General features: G+C 38.4%; 3 pseudogenes across 1 annotated transcript; all 3 read right to left on the reverse strand.

Moving 5' to 3' along the window:
* Positions 1–4,006: 4,006 nt before the first annotated feature.
* LOC145894808 (cleavage stimulation factor subunit 2-like) lies at positions 4,007–7,918 on the reverse strand (annotated as a pseudogene). The gene is made up of 10 exons (XR_014401579.1): positions 7,666–7,918; positions 7,478–7,556; positions 7,215–7,383; positions 6,681–6,830; positions 6,438–6,557; positions 6,131–6,199; positions 5,888–6,003; positions 5,155–5,294; positions 4,582–4,847; positions 4,007–4,295 (listed from the first exon to the last, which is right to left on the reverse strand). The product of XR_014401579.1 is annotated as a cleavage stimulation factor subunit 2-like (transcript).
* A 2,303-nt stretch (positions 7,919–10,221) lies between these two features.
* On the reverse strand, positions 10,222–14,281 carry LOC145894746 (cleavage stimulation factor subunit 2-like; annotated as a pseudogene).
* A 2,231-nt stretch (positions 14,282–16,512) lies between these two features.
* Positions 16,513–20,572, reverse strand: LOC145894755 (cleavage stimulation factor subunit 2-like; annotated as a pseudogene).
* Positions 20,573–21,535: the final 963 nt, after the last annotated feature.

The raw sequence follows: 21,535 nt of genomic DNA on the forward strand, positions 1-21,535 counted from the left end.
CTTAGATATTTTTGTCATATAGACATGATCACTTATAATTTCATGTGGTCGCACCAATGACTTAAAGGTCGGTCTGGAAAACGCTCCCCGCATTTAACCGCCCGTGTAGCGGTTTACTTTGAAATACTTTGATACATCTGTTTCGGAAACATTGCCTTGTCAACTTAAACTCGCAGCAAAATATGTTCATGCTGGGCTTTGTTTTCATGAAAACGTTACTTCCGAAGATTTAAATGAAAACCAGCAACATTTATTGTTGCCATAAATGCTCACTCGAACTAAACGCTACACAGTTTTTCCTGTTTTTCATTAGAAATAAATCAACTTACTCAGCAGGCCCTGGGCTGCATGCCTATAAACCTTAATCAGCAGCATTCCCAACTATATGACTTTTGTCTCTGTTGTTTTCGGAGAAAGAGGGAATGACACGTGTTCTAACGCCAGATATCTGTTAAATATTACTAAAAGGCCTACCTAATAATTGTTATCCTAGACAAGTTTTTTTGGCCAAAATCATAGTTACGACAAGCTTGTTTATTGTTTTTCATCTGTTTCAAATACAAGCTGTTATTCCATTTTGTTGTGCAAGTTCGCATGGTGACTCAGAACCTCATCTTCAGGCTCTTCCAGATCATCTGTTTCCTCCACCCTAAAATACCTCACGGTAGACGAAGAAAAAAAATCGCAATAAATTATTTACCTTTTAGTATGTTATTTGCAGTGTGAAAACATATATCCTGTGTATCTGCAACAACAGGACAATTTCAACACCTGCTGTTTGCTGGAGTATCTTTATTTATAAAACCATTAGTGGTTTTTTCCTTATTCGACGCTGAATTCGTCCGCGTTTATTTCACGCATTTCAGGTTTACCGCAAAACCACTACGACCATGACACGCAAACTCTAATCTTAAAAATCTGTAACCTATACATTTGTTACATGTTGTTTGAAAAATATATCTGTTTATTAATTTATTTTAAATATATTTTGGTCAATATTGCAGATTTCGCTTCCGTGCAAAACCCTCACTGCAATTTAATACAAGATTTCAAGCGACGTTGCTGTAAACATGAGTTAAGCACATTGTCATATGGTTTGCTGTCAAAGTTCGGACGCGGTGTCGATATTCGGTTTCGGACGATTGAGTCGAATTCTGTCCGGTACATCCTTACCTTGCATGTTTTTGTCCACTTCCATCATCCTTTATTATCCAATAATCTTTATTCGACTCTCTAGAAGAGAAGACATGCAATAATACCTCCATACAGTCGAGGTTTGGGCGGCTTAATCATATTATTGAGTAGATTTAAATCGATATTTGCTGCTGCGTCTGCGAGAGCTTTGAAATTTGTATCTGGAGAACACGAATTAGAAAAATGAGTCTCCAGTTTTCCTATTTTACCAAAAAGGGCCACAAGGAAAGGTGGACATTTTGAAATATATGGGTTGATGGCTTATATCAAGCTTAATTGTATTTTAATTACAAACTATATTTTATTTAATTGTATTTTAATTACAACTAAACGTACCTTGGGTCTGTTTCAAACGATGGATCAAAGAGATGATTCAATCTGGAGCGTGACGAGTCTACAGGTTGATTAGGATCCTCCTCCACTTGGATCATCTTCTCATCAACATCGTGCTCTTCTCCGTCCCTGAACAAATAACATCACAAAGTTGTTTAACGCAAAGGCGTTCATGCTATCGTATACAAGGCATGAACCCACTTATATTTGGCGACCTCAGCTCTAGTATTTTGATCATAAGGTTCACAGGCTTCGCAGCCCAGGCATTGCAGCCTAGCTGGATCAGCAACTTTTTCCAGACAGACGGGATTTAAAAAATCAAATTCCCGGTGAGGTTTAAACTCACGGCTCTGGACTAACCAGGCCCAACGCTCTACCGGTTTCAGGGATTACATTGTGGTCAATATACACTGATTCCGCAACTTGCCAGGCGACCCATAACGAGCATGTTAGCAACATTATAATTTAATTTTGCATGTTGAATTCGGTGTTGGTTCATAAGCTCGAATAACTTACCCCAAGATTCGATTAAAGTAAAATACAACTTCATGTAACTTCGTGGTGTTTGAATATATTGTAGGTTACTGTTCGCTTCCATAAAAAAGCGGGAAAATTTGAACATAGTGCATTGATCCCAAGCATGCAGGCATTGTTTGCGATAACAATCAGCATTATTTGTTAGTTGTGATATATTGGTGTTGGCAAGTTTCATTGAACAGGCCACTAATCATTACACCTCGGTGTTGTTTTACAGAACAACAGTGCGTAGAAGTCGTTATTCAACCGCCCTACCTCGGGATATACTGTACGTTAGTGTATACACTGTGTATGCACACTAATAATAATGAACGAAACGGCGACCATAATAAAACGTTTTTTGCCAGAGGGGCCTTTTATGTAGATATTTCAGTGTGACAGTGTATGCGCTATTCCAGTGCAATATCCTATGTCATATAATGTCCAAACACGTAAAATTTCCAAAAGCTGATTGAATTGTTTCAATCACAACCAATAACGATTAAGCGTAACTACAGTGCCCCCGACAGGCTGTACTTAAAGGGCCAAAGTGGGCCCCATGGACAGACTCCCGACTCATTAATTGTTAGCTACGTGAGTGAAAACATATGGTAGTGTTGTGATTCGTTTCCCGGGCATACAACGCTCACACCGAAAAATAGTGTTTTTTTACGCTTGTGTCAACAAAAACAATTAGTTACATCGGCCAGTCTAAGCTATAATGCTGTCAAATTAATTGTGTTGCTCGTCGGTTTTAATGCTAGCACATGATACACAGATTTATAACATATTGAGAAAGTAAGATTTTTAGTATTGCACTAATTATGTTGTTCATGCAAAAAATAGTAATCAACAGTGAAAACTATCTTGATTCTCGGAAGAAAGCAACCTTCCCATGCGCTTCACATATATCCATAAGAAAACTTTTCATCGTCGCCGAGTTCGTGTAAAATGGCACCAATTACTTTTTACCTCGTTCTCAATATTGCGGGTGTGGTTCCCAAATTTCGCCACATTCCAAGTTGATTCCTCCTGTTTAAATCGAGTAAAGCAAGTAAAATATGACCTTCATACACGTTCTTACCCCGAACATAGATTTGTCGCCACTGTAAGAATCGCCAAGATTAAAACCAACTCCATGTTTACGTAGAGAAGCATCGACCTCGTATTGAAATATTCTTTAAAGGCACAGACAAGAACAGTATATACTGCGACCCACTTTCCCCAGACTAAAATAAGCTGTAACATACTTTGTGTCGGATTAGAAATTAGGAACATATAGGCTACGGTTTATCCGCCTTTTTTCATGCAGTCAAAAGAGTGGTTTGGTGTTTGTAAGGAAACCACGTTTTTCAGAGCAAACACATTTATAACCCACTTTTGGTTGCCATTCCACTGTAACCAAATGATCGTTTGAAATTGCAATGCATATTCATATGGTGATACTGCCAGGTATAAGATACGGAAGAATGCCGTTAGTCTGGCGTAGCCAAAGTCTACTTTACAGATAGAAGTTAAACTGAAGCAGTGACTTCTGGACAAAAGTCTTTCGAATTTGGCGCTCGACTTATGTTACACAGAATGATATGACGTATTGTACAGAATGTACTGGTCGTCAGAAGAAGTACAAAAAAAAACTTTTCCCTGAATCCTGATTTCCACCTAACGAATGTTAGAGTTTTTCCAATAAATTTATATTTTACCACGGAAGTAAATGTTGGCTATTTAGCTGGCAAGACGGTAGCTCGAAATAGCGATCCTCTCTGCAGCTCACTAAAATCATTATTAGCTCCATTGCTCACAAATTAAAATGTGACTTTAGAACCGATTTCCGTTATTTTAGATATGGAGTCCGACACCCACGTTGTCGCAAATGCATGTTGTAGCACGAAAGCCAACGTGCAGAAAAAGATAAATTCGGCACGCCACTACATGCATATGCGATGGTGCACGAAGCAGTAAATATGACCAACAAAGTGTTTATTAGCGAATTATTTTTGTACAAACAGTTGATACGTTTTAATCGGCACCAACATGTTAATGGCATTGGAACCAAATCCGTCGCATCCACGACAACTACATCTGAAACTGGCAGTTTTCTCAAAAAAAAAAGAATGTTTCTTTGGCAACGGTCTTCATGGCCTTCCTCCTTGTAACTGATCCTTGAGAGCAAGGATGCTGCGCCTCTGCTCATCAGGGAGCATCCGGATCTGTTCTGGTGTTAACTGGAGGACTTGCATGATCAGAGCGGCCTGGAAATACATGATGGCAAAATTGTAACTTTTTTATCCTATATATTTGATTGAATTTTTAAGTGTTAAAAGTGAACGAAAACATTGATCACAAAACTACACATTTTATTCACAATTTGACCAAAGTTGTTTTTTAGATTTGGGCATGTGTCTAAGATTGATTGTGAGCAGACTTTTTTGTACATATACAAATACAGAACTTCAGTTGATGCAAAAAATATAAAACAAACATTCACATTTCCACAATAATCGAACTTCCAATTTGTATCACAATGCAACAACGAACCTTTTCCTGATCCTGCTCTGCAGATGGATCCATAGGGGCATCCTCCTGAGCAGGAGGAGGTCTTCCTCTTCTTGGATCGCTTCTTTCCGGTGGTGGCGGAGGATGTCGTGCAGGATCCCCACCCATTCCTGGACGATCCATCGGAGGTCTTCCTCCACGATCCATCGGATGATCTCTCGGAGACAATCCTCGTTCCAGAGATGAACGCCCCCGCTCATGCGAGCTACCGCGTTCTGGAGGCCCACGATCGGGAAAGCCCCGCTCATCTAGTGGCAACAATTACAAGTTAACAGAATGTGTTATAAACTGTAAGACCTGCAGACACCCTCTTGGTGTTAGTGTCACAGTAGTCAGCAAAGTACTTGTAAAATGCACCAGAAAATAATTATATTCATGATTTCCAGTCAGTGGCCCATTTTAGTGTAAAAACACATTGCTTTAGAAACACTAATTGGACAAAGGTAGCGCAAAATTTGTCTGTGCATTTTTGTCCTTTGCACTTCTTAAACCAGCGAAGACAAGAACTAATTGATTTTCACAACTAATCTCCATGTAAGAATGTGGTCATTCTACCTCTTGGATTGGGTGGAAATCCTCGACCAAAACCTTCATCCATATGTGGTGGTCTGTGACGATCCATCGGGTCGCCCATACCATGATCCACGGGCACTCTTTCTATAACTCGCATGTCCACCTCCATTCTTCTTGGACCTCTGAATTATAAAATGTTTATCAGTTTTAAACATCATAGCATGTTTTTTCCAACATCAGAAAATTTTGCAGAACCATGATGTTTTGACTGTGGCAAATATTATCTGTAAGTAAACATTTTCCATTGTCAATTTTATGTTTGCCAGACTTAATACAACCAATAGTTGATCAGTGTCCATGCAACTTCACCAAATTTATTGTTCATTTATGTTGGGTATGAGCAAACTGGGGCCTTCGGTAAAATCATTGTTGGATCTGGCTGCCATTTTTTGTTTGCTTTTCAGTTACAGCATGTAAGCATTAATGATTGCAAGTCTGTTAGTTTATAAATTGTTGTGTAAAATCTCTTTGTACACATTTACTCATGTGGTTGAATACCAAATTTTTGATACTTTTTGGCCCACAAGCGGAAAAAGTTGCCCACTCCTAATTTTCGTTCTTGTTTATAAAAAATATTAAAAAGATACCATAGTAAAGAAGAGTACATATTTCTCAGGCCAAATAATGCCCTTCTATGTCCAACTTAATAGGCCATGGAACATCCTTTGCATCAGATGCATAGTATCACTACCAGATTAAACACGCAAATTCCCACCTATCTCCTGGGCCAACTTCCATTGGGTGCCCCCTACCAGGTGGGGGCTCTCTCATCCGTTCACCATCCCGGCCACCTCCGAGACCAGGCAGTGGACTGCCATTGGGCCTTGCGTCCTACATTCATTACAACAACTGGATCAATTAATGAAACAATTCATATAAATTAGTGGATAGCAATAATGACAAAATATTTCATTTCTTAAAAGCAAACACAAAACTTTGGTGACAAAAATTTGCTTACGGATTCTGGACGAGGACCTTCAGATGCTGGAATGAGAGGTTGAACTGGATTTTGTCTGTGCAGCATTTTCTACACGTAGAAATAGTATTATTAAGCAAAAAAACAATAAATGCACAATAATCAAAAATTTTTTCATTGAGACCTTTTAGGTCGAAACAGTGGCCATCTGTCTGCAGCTTATACACAGTTCATATTATTGACTCCACATTGCTTATCATTTTTGTCATTGTTTCAACATTATAATTTTTAATTTCAATAAAATATTTAGTTCCTTCTTCTGATTATTTTGTTGGAGCTGTTTCGTTACCATGGCAATTTCTGGATCCACAATCCTCATGACAACTTGAGCTTGCAACAAAGCATATGCAAGTTGTGGGTTTTGAAGCAGCATGTTTCTGGCCTCTACTGGGTTGTTTTAAATGCATTGCTACAACAGTTCAAAAACACAGATTAGCAAAATCGCAATATTCCTATAAAGTTCTCATGGATGTTTTGAAACATATATATTCTAAGATTAATTCGGAAGAAAAACAACAACAAAATATGTTGCCTTCATTTGTTTCATGAGCTCGAACATTTGTTCAGGGGGGAGGCTTGCAACAGCCTTGCTGATAGCTTCTGGGGCATCTTGAGATGGAGTTGGTTCCCCGTATTCCGATTCCACTGGAGGACCCATGGCCCTGAAGTGGTTCACTTCTTCCTGTAAACAAAACACAATGATTGGACATCATAAATTTGTTTGCTGCTAGACACACTACAATTTAAACAGACTCCTCTCCTGGCATAAATTAAAAAAGACTGACATCACTGGTTATTTGACCTTTTTCTCCAAAACAAATTTTTGGTCGAAATTGTTATTCAATGCGCATGGAAATTCAAAATGACAAGAACCAATGCATTATATAGCTAAACATCTGGACAAAAACAGTCCAAATACAAAACAAGGTTAGGTAATATGTTCCTGAGACTACAAAAAGACAATCAGCACCAGTGTATGACCAGACATTGGGTTAATGTTGCCAAAAATACGTTTGCAAAGAGTACAGTGTACATCAACACTCAGATTAACAGCAATTACCCATACCTGAAAGTTATTGCGGTTCTTTTCACTTGTTGCGTGATCAACTCTCAGTGGTCGACCGTGTAACTCCCTTCCATTAAGATTTCTCATCGCACTCATGGCAGTCTCCTGATCTTGATACTCAGCAAATCCATATCCCTTTGGCTTGCCAGACTCGCGGTCAAATACGAGGCTACATTAATATAAACATAATAATATAAAGTCATGAGTCTGATTATACTCTTGCAAATGCCTGCAGTCACACTCACACATACAAAAGCACATACCGAAAACTAATGACGTTGCCAACTCCATTAAAAATATCTTTCAGCTCCTCTTCTGTTGACTCATAAGGTATATTTCCAACTGAAAACAATTTTATGTCAAACCATTAATGTAAAAAAACCGACATTACTAACAGAGGAAAAATGCATGAATATAAGATATATATATACACAGAGTCTACAATTCTTACCAAATACGGATCTGACAGATCTTTCGTAGTCGACTGGATCACGGTCTCTTAAGCCAAACATTATCGTTTTCTGTCATTCGAGTCTTATAAAGTACAAAATAAACAAAGTAAACGCACACTTTCCTGCTGATCGTGACTAATGGTTTGGTGGAAACTGGCAATTTCTCATACGAAGTACTAGTCAGTAGTTAATGACATATACATGGCAGTCAAATATAAGGTGCGCGTTTCTTTAAGTTGAAATTTTATTATAAAGTCCTAATTTCTCTCAATCTAATAAAACGAAGCACCTGCATTTGCATACACACGCCGCAGCAACAGCGTTATTTCGGCGAAATGGAAATTGGTTAAAAGCGAAATTATTTCACGCATGAGTGAACACGACGATTGTGTTCATACAAATCATAAATTAACTCGTAACAAAATTAATCAACAAGATCTCCAATATTTATAAAACTTATGTAATTGCAATCTTAAAACACCTATAAAGTATATCGCAACGAAATGGGTTTGACCGCGGTCACGCTGTGTGAATCCCAGCATTGTTCGTCAAGGAAGATACTTTTACACCGGGTCACAAAGTTTTTACCAAACTTGATCCACATATAAACTTACGTAACACAGAAATCTGTGCGAATATTAAAGCTACGATTTTGTGTAGTATTTTAACTCAAATTTATAAACAAAAATAACAGGCAGTGGCCCTGTTCACGCCTAATCATTAAAATCTGCAGAGATCTCTGTTTTACACATACTTATATGTAGATCAGGTTTGGAAAAAACTTCGTGACCCGGTGTAGTAGTATTTTCCATTCGTCAAAGCGTACACTGCGAGCATTTGCGGCTTGTACCTTTGATAGACTTCAAAGTTTAGGTATAAAAAACATTGGTTATGAAACGCAAACTTTCTAACTGCGTCACACACGATGTTGGTAAAACTACTTCTTTACCGTGGACTTCAGAGGAATATCAATTTTATGTTTGGACTTACTGGTGACTTCTTTCTGCCACCATAAAAGTAGTTCTCAACAATTTTCTTCCGTCGATCGAAGAAGATTCCGAAGGCGGCGGACAGCACGAGGGTAACTCAAAATTTCACCACAAGTTTTAAGTTTCACACCCACCTTTAATTTTTTCAACACACCTTGCGACAACAACTATAAGGAAGTTTTTAGTCTATTACCACTTTCACGCTACAAGGTATACAACACAACACACACAACCAAAGGCAGTATTTTTAGCGAACTCCAATTGTTCCTAGTTTTATTCCCGAAAAGTACCGGAGACACTGAAACATTTCACCCCCTATCCTTGGTGATATTGTTGTAACAAATAACCTCAGCAAGGCATGATTGACAGGATCGCCCCACTGCACAGGTCCTTACATATTGAGAAAGTAAGACTTTTAGTATTGCACTAATTATGTTGTTCATGCAAAAAATAGTAATCAACAGTAAAAACTATCTTGATTCTCGGAAGAAAGCAACCTTCCCATGCACTTCGACATATATCCATAAGAAAACCTTTCATCGTTGCCAAGTTCGTGTAAAATGGCACCAATTACTTTTTACCTCGTTTCCAACATTTCGGGTAAGGTGCCCAAATTTCGCCACATTTTAATTTGATTCCTCGTGTTTAAATCGAGTAAAGCAAGTAAAATATGACCTTTATACACGTTCTTACCCCGAACATAGATTTGTCGCCACTGTAAGAATCGCCAAGATTAAAACCAACTCCATGTTTGCGTAGAGAAGCATCGACCTCGTGTTGAAATGATCTTTAAAGGCACGAACAAGAACAGTATATACTGCGACCCACTTTCCCCAGACTAAAATAAGCTGTAACATACTTTGTGTCGGATTAGAAATTAGGAACATATAGGCTACGGTTTATCCGCCTTTTTTCATGCAGTCAAAAGAGTGGTTTGGTGTTTGTAAGGAAACCACGTTTTTCTGAGCAAAAACATTTCCAACCCACTTTTGGTTGCCATTCCACTGTAACCAAATGATCGTTTGTAATTGCAATGCATATTCATTTTGTGATACTGCCAGGTGTAAGATACGGAAGAATGCCGTTAGTCTGGCGTAGCCAAAGTCTACTTTACAGATAGAAGTTAAACTGAAGCAGTGACTTCTGGACAAAAGTCTTTCGAATTTAGCGCTCGACTTATGTTACACAGAATGATATGACGTATTGTACAGAATGTACTGGTCGTCAGAAGAAGTACAAAAAAAAACTTTTCCCTGAATCCTGATTTCCACCTAACGAATGTTAGAGTTTTTCCAATAAATTTTACCCCGGAAGTAAATGTTGGCTATTTAGCTGGCAAGACGGTAGCTCGAAATAGCGACCCTGTCTACAGCTCACTAAAATCATTATTAGCTCCATTGCTCACAAATTAAAATGTGACTTTAGAACCAATTTCCGTTATTTTAGATATCGAGTCTGACACCCACGTTGTCGCAAATGCATGTTGTAGCACGAAAGCCAACGTGCAGAAAAAGATAAATTCGGCACGCCACTACATGCATATGCAATGGCGCACGAAGCAGTAAATACGACCAACAAAGTGTTTATTAGCGAATTATTTTTGTACAAACAGTTGACACGTTTTAATCGGCACCAACATGTGAATGACATTGGGACCAAATCCGTCGCATCCACGACAACTACATCTGAGACTGGCAGTTTTCTCAAAAAAAAAAGAATGTTTCTATGGCAACGGTCTTCATGGCCTTCCTCCTTGCAACTGATCCTTGAGAGCAAGGATGCTGCGCCTCTGTTCATCGGGGAGCATCCGGATTTGTTCTGGAGTTAACTGGAGGACTTGCATGATCAGAGCGGCCTGGAAACACATGATGGCAAAAGTTTTTACCTTTTATCCTAATATATATTTGATTGACTTTTTAAGTGTTAAAAGTGAAGGAAAACATTGACCACAAAACTACACATTTTATTCACAATTTGACCAAAGTTGTTTTTAGATTTGGGCATGTGTCTAAGATTGATTGTGGGCAGACTTTTTTGATACATATACAAATACAGAACTTCAGTTGATGCAAAGAATATAAAACATACATTCACTATTCATTTCCACAATAATCGAACTTCCGATTTGTACCACAATGCAACAACAAACCTTTTCCTGATCCTGTTCTGCAGATGGATCCATAGGGGCGTCCTCCTGAGCAGGAGAAGGTCTTCCTCTTCTTGGATCGCTTCTTTCCGGTGGTGGCGGTGGGTGTCGTGCAGGATCCCCACCCATTCCTGGGCGATCCATCGGAGGTCTTCCTCCACGATCCATCGGATGATCTCTCGGAGACAATCCTCGTTCCAGAGACGAACGCCCTCGTTCATGCGAGCTACCGCGTTCTGGGGGCCCACGATCGGTGAAGCCCCGCTCATCTAGTGGAAACAATTACAAATTAACAGCATGTGCTACAAACTGTAAGACCTGCAGACACCCTCTTGACGTTAGTGTCACAGTAGTCAGCAAAGTACTTGTAAAATACACCAGAAAATAATTTTATTGATGATTTCTAGTCAGTGGCCCATTTTAGTGTAAAAACACATTGCTTTAGAAACACTAATTGGACAAAGGTAGCGCAAAATTTGTCTGTGGATTTTTGACCTTTGCACTTCTTAAACAAATGAAGACAAGAACTAATTGATTTTCACAACTAATCTCCATGTAAGAATGTGGTCATTCCACCTCTTGGATTGGGTGGAAATCCTCGACCAAAACCTTCATCCATATGTGGTGGTCTGTGACGATCCATCGGGTCACCCATACCATGATCCACGGGCACTCTTTCTATAACTCGCATGTCCACCTCCATTCTTCTTGGACCTCTGAATTGTAAAATGTTTATTAGTTTTAAACAACATAGCATGTTTATTCCAACATCAGAACATTTTGCAGAACCATGATGTTTTGACCATGCAACTTCACCAAATTTATTGTTCATTTATGTCGGATATGAGCAAACTGGGGCCTTAGGTTAAATCATTGTTGGATCTGGCTGCCATTTTTTGTATGCTTTTCAGTTACAGCATTTAAACATTAATGATTGCAAGTCTGTTATGTTATAAATTGTTGTGTAAAATCTCTTTGTACACATTTACTCATGTGGACCGATCCAAAATTTTTGATACTTTTCGGCCCACAAGCAGAAAAAGTTGCCCACTCCTAATTTTCGTTCTTGTTTATGAAGAATATTAAAAACATACCATAGTAAAGAAGAGTACATATTTATCAGGCCAAATAATGCCCTTCTATGTCCAACATAATAGGCCATGGAACATCCTTTGCATCAGATGCATAGTATCACTACCAGATTAAACACGTAAATTCCCACCTATCTCCTGGGCCAACTTCCATTGGGTGTCCCCTACCAGGTGGGGGCTCTCTCATGCGATCACCATCCCGGCCACCTCCGAGCCCAGGCAGTGGACTGCCATTGGGCCTTGCGTCCTACAATCATTACAACAACTGGATCAAATTATGAAGCATATCATATAAATTAGCTGTGGATAGCGATAATGACAAATACATTTCTTCCATTGCGTAAGACAAAATACATTTCTTAAAAGCAAACACAAAACTTTGGTGACAAAATTTTGCTTACGGACTCTGGACGAGGACCTTCAGATGCTGGAATGAGAGGTTGAACTGGATTTTGTCTGTGCAGCATTTTCTACACATAGAAATAGTATTATCAGGCAAAAAAACAATGCACAATCAAAAATTTTTTTCATTGAGACCTTTTAGGTCGAAACAGTGGCCATCTGTCTGCAGCTTATACACAGTTCATATTATTGACTCCACATTGCTTATCATTTTTTTCATTGTTTCAACATTATAATTTTTAATTTCAATAAAATATTTAGTTCCTTCTTCTGATTACTTTATTGGAGCTGTTTCGTTACCATGGCAATTTCTGGATCCACAATCCTCATGACAACTTGAGCTTGCAACAACGCATATGCAAGTTGTGGGTTTTGAAGCAGCATGTTTCTGGCCTCTACTGGGTTGTTTTGAATGCATTGCTACAATAGTTCAAAAACACAGATTAGCAAAATCGCAATATTCCTACAAAATTCTCATGGATGTTTTGAAACATATATATTCTAAGATTAATTCGGAAGAAAAACAACAACAAAATATGTTGCCTTCATTTGTTTCATGAGCTCGAACATTTGTTCAGGGGGGAGGCTTGCAACAGCCTTGCTGATAGCTTCTGGGGCATCTTGAGATGGAGTTGGTTCCCCGTATTCCGACTCCACAGGTGGACCCATGGCCCTGAAATGATTTACCTCTTCCTGCGAAAAACACAATGATTGGACATCATAAATATTGTTGTATGTTTGCTGCTAGACACACTACAATTTAAACAGACTCCTCTCCTGGCATAAATTAAAAAAGACTGACATCACTGGTTATTTGCCCTTTTTCTCCAAAAAAATTTTTGGTCGAAATTGTTATTCAATGCACATGGAAATTGAAAATGACAAGAACCAATGCATTATATAGTTAAACATCTGGATGAAAATGGTCCAAACACAAAACAAGGTTAGGTAATATATTCCTGAGACTACAAAAGGACAATCAGCACCAGTGTATGATCAGACATTGGGTTAATGTTGCCAAAAATACTTTTGCAAAGAGTACAGTGTACATCAACACTCAGTGCAATTATTAACAGCAATTACCCATACCTGAAAGTTATTGCGGTTCTTTTCACTTGTTGCATGATCAACTCTCAGTGGTCGACCATGTAACTCTCTTCCATTAAGATTTCTCATCGCACTCATGGCAGTCTCCTGATCTTGATACTCAGCAAATCCATATCCCTTTGGCTTGCCAGACTCACGGTCAAATACGAGGCTACATTAATATAAACATAATAACATAAATTTATGATTAATAAAAAATTTTCTTCTGGCACTTAAGTTATGAAAATGTTTATTAGTGCTGGAAGAACAATTCCTAATAATTACTATGCCTGGCACCAAGAATTGCACTATACAATTTATATGTCTGAATATAGGACTACTCTTGCAAATGTCTGCAGTCACACTCACACATACAAAAGCACATACCGAAAACTAATGACGTTGCCAACTTCATTAAAATATCTTTCAGCTCCTCTTCTGTTGACTCATAAGGTATATTTCCAACTGTAAACAATTTTATGTCAAACCGTTACTGTAAAAAACGGACATTACTAACAGAGGAAAAATGCATGAATATAAGATATATGTAATATACACAGAGTCCACAATACTTACCAAATACGGATCTGACAGATCTTTCGTAGTCGACTGGATCACGGTCTCTTAAGCCAAACATTATCGTTTTCTGTCATTCGAGTCTTATAAAGTACAAAATAAACAAAGTAAACGCACACTTTCCTGCTGATCGTGACTATTGGTTTGGTGGAAACTGGCAATTTCACATACGAAGTACTAGTCGGTAGTTAATGACATATACATGGCAGTCAAATATAAGGTGCGCGTTTCTTTAAGCTGAAATTTTATTATAAAGTCCTAATTTCACCCAATCTAATAAAACGAAGCACCTGCATTTGCATACACACGCCGCAGCAACAGCGTTATTTCGGCGAAATGGAAATTGGTTAAAAGCGAAATTATTTCACGCATGAGTGAACACGACGATTGTGTTCATACAAATTATAAATTAACTCGCAACAAAATTAATCAACAAGATCTCCAATATTTATAAAACTTATGTAATTGCAATCTTAAAACACCTATAAAGTATATCGCAACGAAATGGGTTTGACCGCGGTCACGCTGTGTGAATCCCAGCATTGTTCGTCAAGGAAGATACTTTTACACCGGGTCACAAAGTTTTTACCAAACTTGATCCACATATAAACTTACGTAACACAGAAATCTGTGCGAATATTAAAGCTACGATTTTGTGTAGTATTTTAACTCAAATTTATAAACAAAAATAACAGGCAGTGGCCCTGTTCACGCCTAATCATTAAAATCTGCAGAGATCTCTGTTTTACACATACTTATATGTAGATCAGGTTTGGAAAAAACTTCGTGACCCGGTGTAGTAGTATTTTCCATTCGTCAAAGCGTACACTGCGAGCATTTGCGGCTTGTACCTTTGATAGACTTCAAAGTTTAGGTATAAAAAACATTGGTTATGAAACGCAAACTTTCTAACTGCGTCACACACGATGTTGGTAAAACTACTTCTTTACCGTGGACTTCAGAGGAATATCAATTTTATGTTTGGACTTACTGGTGACTTCTTTCTGCCACCATAAAAGTAGTTCTCAACAATTTTCTTCCGTCGATCGAAGAAGATTCCGAAGGCGGCGGACAGCACGAGGGTAACTCAAAATTTCACCACAAGTTTTAAGTTTCACACCCACCTTTAATTTTTTCAACACACCTTGCGACAACAACTATAAGGAAGTTTTTAGTCTATTACCACTTTCACGCTACAAGGTATACAACACAACACACACAACCAAAGGCAGTATTTTTAGCGAACTCCAATTGTTCCTAGTTTTATTCCCGAAAAGTACCGGAGACACTGAAACATTTCACCCCCTATCCTTGGTGATATTGTTGTAACAAATAACCTCAGCAAGGCATGATTGACAGGATCGCCCCACTGCACAGGTCCTTACATATTGAGAAAGTAAGACTTTTAGTATTGCACTAATTATGTTGTTCATGCAAAAAATAGTAATCAACAGTAAAAACTATCTTGATTCTCGGAAGAAAGCAACCTTCCCATGCACTTCGACATATATCCATAAGAAAACCTTTCATCGTTGCCAAGTTCGTGTAAAATGGCACCAATTACTTTTTACCTCGTTTCCAACATTTCGGGTAAGGTGCCCAAATTTCGCCACATTTTAATTTGATTCCTCGTGTTTAAATCGAGTAAAGCAAGTAAAATATGACCTTTATACACGTTCTTACCCCGAACATAGATTTGTCGCCACTGTAAGAATCGCCAAGATTAAAACCAACTCCATGTTTGCGTAGAGAAGCATCGACCTCGTGTTGAAATGATCTTTAAAGGCACGAACAAGAACAGTATATACTGCGACCCACTTTCCCCAGACTAAAATAAGCTGTAACATACTTTGTGTCGGATTAGAAATTAGGAACATATAGGCTACGGTTTATCCGCCTTTTTTCATGCAGTCAAAAGAGTGGTTTGGTGTTTGTAAGGAAACCACGTTTTTCTGAGCAAAAACATTTCCAACCCACTTTTGGTTGCCATTCCACTGTAACCAAATGATCGTTTGTAATTGCAATGCATATTCATTTTGTGATACTGCCAGGTGTAAGATACGGAAGAATGCCGTTAGTCTGGCGTAGCCAAAGTCTACTTTACAGATAGAAGTTAAACTGAAGCAGTGACTTCTGGACAAAAGTCTTTCGAATTTAGCGCTCGACTTATGTTACACAGAATGATATGACGTATTGTACAGAATGTACTGGTCGTCAGAAGAAGTACAAAAAAAAACTTTTCCCTGAATCCTGATTTCCACCTAACGAATGTTAGAGTTTTTCCAATAAATTTTACCCCGGAAGTAAATGTTGGCTATTTAGCTGGCAAGACGGTAGCTCGAAATAGCGACCCTGTCTACAGCTCACTAAAATCATTATTAGCTCCATTGCTCACAAATTAAAATGTGACTTTAGAACCGATTTCCGTTATTTTAGATATCGAGTCTGACACCCACGTTGTCGCAAATGCATGTTGTAGCACGAAAGCCAACGTGCAGAAAAAGATAAATTCGGCACGCCACTACATGCATATGCAATGGCGCACGAAGCAGTAAATACGACCAACAAAGTGTTTATTAGCGAATTATTTTTGTACAAACAGTTGACACGTTTTAATCGGCACCAACATGTGAATGACATTGGGACCAAATCCGTCGCATCCACGACAACTACATCTGAGACTGGCAGTTTTCTCAAAAAAAAAAGAATGTTTCTATGGCAACGGTCTTCATGGCCTTCCTCCTTGCAACTGATCCTTGAGAGCAAGGATGCTGCGCCTCTGTTCATCGGGGAGCATCCGGATTTGTTCTGGAGTTAACTGGAGGACTTGCATGATCAGAGCGGCCTGGAAACACATGATGGCAAAAGTTTTTACCTTTTATCCTAATATATATTTGATTGACTTTTTAAGTGTTAAAAGTGAAGGAAAACATTGACCACAAAACTACACATTTTATTCACAATTTGACCAAAGTTGTTTTTAGATTTGGGCATGTGTCTAAGATTGATTGTGGGCAGACTTTTTTGATACATATACAAATACAGAACTTCAGTTGATGCAAAGAATATAAAACATACATTCACTATTCATTTCCACAATAATCGAACTTCCGATTTGTACCACAATGCAACAACAAACCTTTTCCTGATCCTGTTCTGCAGATGGATCCATAGGGGCGTCCTCCTGAGCAGGAGAAGGTCTTCCTCTTCTTGGATCGCTTCTTTCCGGTGGTGGCGGTGGGTGTCGTGCAGGATCCCCACCCATTCCTGGGCGATCCATCGGAGGTCTTCCTCCACGATCCATCGGATGATCTCTCGGAGACAATCCTCGTTCCAGAGACGAACGCCCTCGTTCATGCGAGCTACCGCGTTCTGGGGGCCCACGATCGGTGAAGCCCCGCTCATCTAGTGGAAACAATTACAAATTAACAGCATGTGCTACAAACTGTAAGACCTGCAGACACCCTCTTGACGTTAGTGTCACAGTAGTCAGCAAAGTACTTGTAAAATACACCAGAAAATAATTTTATTGATGATTTCTAGTCAGTGGCCCATTTTAGTGTAAAAACACATTGCTTTAGAAACACTAATTGGACAAAGGTAGCGCAAAATTTGTCTGTGGATTTTTGACCTTTGCACTTCTTAAACAAATGAAGACAAGAACTAATTGATTTTCACAACTAATCTCCATGTAAGAATGTGGTCATTCCACCTCTTGGATTGGGTGGAAATCCTCGACCAAAACCTTCATCCATATGTGGTGGTCTGTGACGATCCATCGGGTCACCCATACCATGATCCACGGGCACTCTTTCTATAACTCGCATGTCCACCTCCATTCTTCTTGGACCTCTGAATTGTAAAATGTTTATTAGTTTTAAACAACATAGCATGTTTATTCCAACATCAGAACATTTTGCAGAACCATGATGTTTTGACCATGCAACTTCACCAAATTTATTGTTCATTTATGTCGGATATGAGCAAACTGGGGCCTTAGGTTAAATCATTGTTGGATCTGGCTGCCATTTTTTGTATGCTTTTCAGTTACAGCATTTAAACATTAATGATTGCAAGTCTGTTATGTTATAAATTGTTGTGTAAAATCTCTTTGTACACATTTACTCATGTGGACCGATCCAAAATTTTTGATACTTTTCGGCCCACAAGCAGAAAAAGTTGCCCACTCCTAATTTTCGTTCTTGTTTATGAAGAATATTAAAAACATACCATAGTAAAGAAGAGTACATATTTATCAGGCCAAATAATGCCCTTCTATGTCCAACATAATAGGCCATGGAACATCCTTTGCATCAGATGCATAGTATCACTACCAGATTAAACACGTAAATTCCCACCTATCTCCTGGGCCAACTTCCATTGGGTGTCCCCTACCAGGTGGGGGCTCTCTCATGCGATCACCATCCCGGCCACCTCCGAGCCCAGGCAGTGGACTGCCATTGGGCCTTGCGTCCTACAATCATTACAACAACTGGATCAAATTATGAAGCATATCATATAAATTAGCTGTGGATAGCGATAATGACAAATACATTTCTTCCATTGCGTAAGACAAAATACATTTCTTAAAAGCAAACACAAAACTTTGGTGACAAAATTTTGCTTACGGACTCTGGACGAGGACCTTCAGATGCTGGAATGAGAGGTTGAACTGGATTTTGTCTGTGCAGCATTTTCTACACATAGAAATAGTATTATCAGGCAAAAAAACAATGCACAATCAAAAATTTTTTTCATTGAGACCTTTTAGGTCGAAACAGTGGCCATCTGTCTGCAGCTTATACACAGTTCATATTATTGACTCCACATTGCTTATCATTTTTTTCATTGTTTCAACATTATAATTTTTAATTTCAATAAAATATTTAGTTCCTTCTTCTGATTACTTTATTGGAGCTGTTTCGTTACCATGGCAATTTCTGGATCCACAATCCTCATGACAACTTGAGCTTGCAACAACGCATATGCAAGTTGTGGGTTTTGAAGCAGCATGTTTCTGGCCTCTACTGGGTTGTTTTGAATGCATTGCTACAATAGTTCAAAAACACAGATTAGCAAAATCGCAATATTCCTACAAAATTCTCATGGATGTTTTGAAACATATATATTCTAAGATTAATTCGGAAGAAAAACAACAACAAAATATGTTGCCTTCATTTGTTTCATGAGCTCGAACATTTGTTCAGGGGGGAGGCTTGCAACAGCCTTGCTGATAGCTTCTGGGGCATCTTGAGATGGAGTTGGTTCCCCGTATTCCGACTCCACAGGTGGACCCATGGCCCTGAAATGATTTACCTCTTCCTGCGAAAAACACAATGATTGGACATCATAAATATTGTTGTATGTTTGCTGCTAGACACACTACAATTTAAACAGACTCCTCTCCTGGCATAAATTAAAAAAGACTGACATCACTGGTTATTTGCCCTTTTTCTCCAAAAAAATTTTTGGTCGAAATTGTTATTCAATGCACATGGAAATTGAAAATGACAAGAACCAATGCATTATATAGTTAAACATCTGGATGAAAATGGTCCAAACACAAAACAAGGTTAGGTAATATATTCCTGAGACTACAAAAGGACAATCAGCACCAGTGTATGATCAGACATTGGGTTAATGTTGCCAAAAATACTTTTGCAAAGAGTACAGTGTACATCAACACTCAGTGCAATTATTAACAGCAATTACCCATACCTGAAAGTTATTGCGGTTCTTTTCACTTGTTGCATGATCAACTCTCAGTGGTCGACCATGTAACTCTCTTCCATTAAGATTTCTCATCGCACTCATGGCAGTCTCCTGATCTTGATACTCAGCAAATCCATATCCCTTTGGCTTGCCAGACTCACGGTCAAATACGAGGCTACATTAATATAAACATAATAACATAAATTTATGATTAATAAAAAATTTTCTTCTGGCACTTAAGTTATGAAAATGTTTATTAGTGCTGGAAGAACAATTCCTAATAATTACTATGCCTGGCACCAAGAATTGCACTATACAATTTATATGTCTGAATATAGGACTACTCTTGCAAATGTCTGCAGTCACACTCACACATACAAAAGCACATACCGAAAACTAATGACGTTGCCAACTTCATTAAAATATCTTTCAGCTCCTCTTCTGTTGACTCATAAGGTATATTTCCAACTGTAAACAATTTTATGTCAAACCGTTACTGTAAAAAACGGACATTACTAACAGAGGAAAAATGCATGAATATAAGATATATGTAATATACACAGAGTCCACAATACTTACCAAATACGGATCTGACAGATCTTTCGTAGTCGACTGGATCACGGTCTCTTAAGCCAAACATTATCGTTTTCTGTCATTCGAGTCTTATAAAGTACAAAATAAACAAAGTAAACGCACACTTTCCTGCTGATCGTGACTATTGGTTTGGTGGAAACTGGCAATTTCACATACGAAGTACTAGTCGGTAGTTAATGACATATACATGGCAGTCAAATATAAGGTGCGCGTTTCTTTAAGCTGAAATTTTATTATAAAGTCCTAATTTCACCCAATCTAATAAAACGAAGCACCTGCATTTGCATACACACGCCGCAGCAACAGCGTTATTTCGGCGAAATGGAAATTGGTTAAAAGCGAAATTATTTCACGCATGAGTGAACACGACGATTGTGTTCATACAAATTATAAATTAACTCGCAACAAAATTAATCAACAAGATCTCCAATGTTTATAAAACAATATCTATACTTATGTAATTACAATCTTAAAACACCTATAAAGTATATCGCAACGAAATGGGTTGGACCGCGGTCACGCTGTGTGAATCCCAGCATTGTTCGTCAAGGAAGATACTTTTACACCGGGTCACAAAGTTTTTTCCAAACTTGATCCACATATAAGTCTACGTAACACAGAAATCTGTGCGAATATTAAAGCTACGATGTGTAGTATTTTAACTCAAATTTATAAACAAAAATAACAGGCGGTAGACCTGTTCACGTCTAATCATTAAAGTTTGCAGAGATCTCTGTTTTACACATACTTATATGTAGATCAGGTTTGTATAAAACTTTGTGACCCGGTGTAGTAGTATTTTCCGTTCGTCAAAGCGTGCAGTGCGAGCATTTGTGGCTCTGCATACAAGGACCAATTTATTAATGTTCCGGGCCATAGATTTTTTTTTAAATTGGCGTAGATTAGGCTTAGAGCATTTAGATCACATTACCATTGAGTTTTTAAAGACCTATAAAGTATATCGCAACGAAAAGGGTCTGACCGGGCAGCACTGTAAAACGACTTTATTGGTTTTGTATGGTTGTAGACTGGTCACTAGTTACTATAAATTCTATTACTGGTATTAACTCTCTAACAAGGGTAAGCTTCATTTATACCTCTACCAATTACTAACTCTAAACCAATAATTGAATCGAAAACCCATATTCCTATTCACGCTCATATTTTGCAAACCAGTGCAGGCCAAAAATACACAACCATCTGTTTCCTTAGTGAAGGCTTACATTCTTGTACCTTTGACAGACTTCAAAGTTTAGGTATAAAAAACATTGGT

Source organism: Ascidia mentula, chromosome 3 (assembly GCF_947561715.1).
Source record: "Ascidia mentula chromosome 3, kaAscMent1.1, whole genome shotgun sequence".
Lineage (NCBI taxonomy): Eukaryota > Metazoa > Chordata > Ascidiacea > Phlebobranchia > Ascidiidae > Ascidia > Ascidia mentula.